Consider the following 2,168-nt stretch of genomic DNA (forward strand, 5'->3'; position numbering starts at 1 on the left):
GAAGGAGCGTGATGCCCGGCCGGCTCCTTAAACACAGGCCGAGAGTCGCCCCGGACGGTCGCCTCGCGGCGCCCGTCTGCTCGGATAAAATGACACAAAGTGTCAACTACGAATGTTGTCCATCCAAGGAGGGAGCGTGATGCCCGGCCGGCTCCGAAAACACAGGCCGAGAGTCGCCCCGGACGGTCCGCCTCGCGGCGCCCGTCTGCTCGGATAAAATGACACAAAGTGTCAACTGCGAATGTTGTCCATCCAAGGAAGGAGCGTGATGCCCGGCCGGCTCCTTAAACACAGGCCGAGAGTCGCCCCGGACGGTCCGCCTCGCGGCGCCCGCCCGCTCGGATAAAATGACACAAAGTGTCAACTACGAATGTTGTCCATCCAAGGAGGGAGCGTGAGGCCCGGCCGGCTCCGAAAACACAGGCCGAGAGTCGCCCCGGACGGTCCGCCTCTCGAGGCGCCCGCCCGCTCGGATAAAATGACACAAAGTGTCAACTACGAATGTTGTCCATCCAAGGAGGGAGCGTGATGCCCGGCCGGCTCCGAAAACACAGGCCGAGAGTCGCCCCGGACGGTCCGCCTCGCGGCGCCCGTCTGCTCGGATAAAATGACACAAAGTGTCAACTGCGAATGTTGTCCATCCAAGGAAGGAGCGTGATGCCCGGCCGGCTCCTTAAACACAGGCCGAGAGTCGCCCCGGACGGTCCGCCTCGCGGCGCCCGCCCGCTCGGATAAAATGACACAAAGTGTCAACTACGAATGTTGTCCATCCAAGGAGGGAGCGTGAGGCCCGGCCGGCTCCGAAAACACAGGCCGAGAGTCGCCCCGGACGGTCCGCCTCTCGAGGCGCCCGCCCGCTCGGATAAAATGACACAAAGTGTCAACTACGAATGTTGTCCATCCAAGGAGGGAGCGTGATGCCCGGCCGGCTCCGAAAACACAGGCCGAGAGTCGCCCCGGACGGTCCGCCTCGCGGCGCCCGTCTGCTCGGATAAAATGACACAAAGTGTCAACTACGAATGTTGTCCATCCAAGGAGGGAGCGTGAGGCCCGGCCGGCTCCGAAAACACAGGCCGAGAGTCGCCCCGGACGGTCCGCCTCTCGAGGCGCCCGCCCGCTCGGATAAAATGACACAAAGTGTCAACTACGAATGTTGTCCATCCAAGGAGGGAGCGTGATGCCCGGCCGGCTCCGAAAACACAGGCCGAGATTCGACCCCGGACGGGCCGTCTTCTCCCGGCGCCCGCCCGCGTACGCCCCCCATCCCCGGTCGCCCGTCTGCTCCCGGCGGGCCTCCGAGTACCCCCTCACCCAACTGACCGACTGGCACTCATGACCCGCCTTGGTAGGGCCTCCATCGGCCTCGGCTCGTCCGACGTCGGGTGGACGGTTCCTACCCACTGCGGGTCGCACTCTAGCGCCCCGGCCGCCGCGTGAGCGTGCGCTCCCCGCGCCGCCCCGCAGGCCCCGGCGCGACCGTACTGCGGCGAGACCGAGACGACCCGGTTTGGCATCCATCCCACCTAGCCACGATCCACGGAGGCCGAGCGAGCGGCTGAGTGTCGGGCGCCGCGCGTGCGAGCGTCCGCCGGCCGCGCCGGTCCTTCCGCGAATGTCGTTTCTCAAACCCTCCGGCTTGATAGCGGCGGCACCACGGGAAGCCGTCCACACACACCGTCCGACCTCTATCCGAAAAGCCTTCCCGACCAACCGCGGTCGCGGGGGCGTCTGTCGCTCCGCATCGGGGGGGCGTATGGCTTCCGCGCTACGCGCTGCGGGCTCGGGGGGGCCGCAACGGCTGAGTCTGACTCGGCCGGGGCGCAGCTTCCCTCCCGGCAGTCAGCAATAGTGCCGATCGCGCCTGCCACCAGCCCCCTCCCCGACGGGTTCGTCGGCGCCGGCTGGCCGCCGTCCGCCTTCGTTCCCCGAGGGTTCCCAACCAGCGCCGATCCAACTCCGCATCCTGGCCGCACGCAGTGCGTGCCTCGCGCGGGTAAGTCGCCGGCGCAGCGCCGCAGCTCCCGACCCCCGCGTACGGGAATAGTTGAGGGCCTCAGCGGGCCGCACCGACCGAGTCCGACTCGGGCCGAGGCGCAGATTCCCGCTTGGGTGACCGAACGTTCTCTGCTCGGGCCGGAGGGCCGACGCCCGTCCCCCCCCGTCGTCCC

Source organism: Syngnathus leptorhynchus, unplaced genomic scaffold (genome assembly GCF_054491065.1).
Source record: "Syngnathus leptorhynchus isolate UIUO unplaced genomic scaffold, UIUO_Slep HiC_scaffold_76, whole genome shotgun sequence".
In the NCBI taxonomy this organism is placed as follows: domain Eukaryota; kingdom Metazoa; phylum Chordata; class Actinopteri; order Syngnathiformes; family Syngnathidae; genus Syngnathus; species Syngnathus leptorhynchus.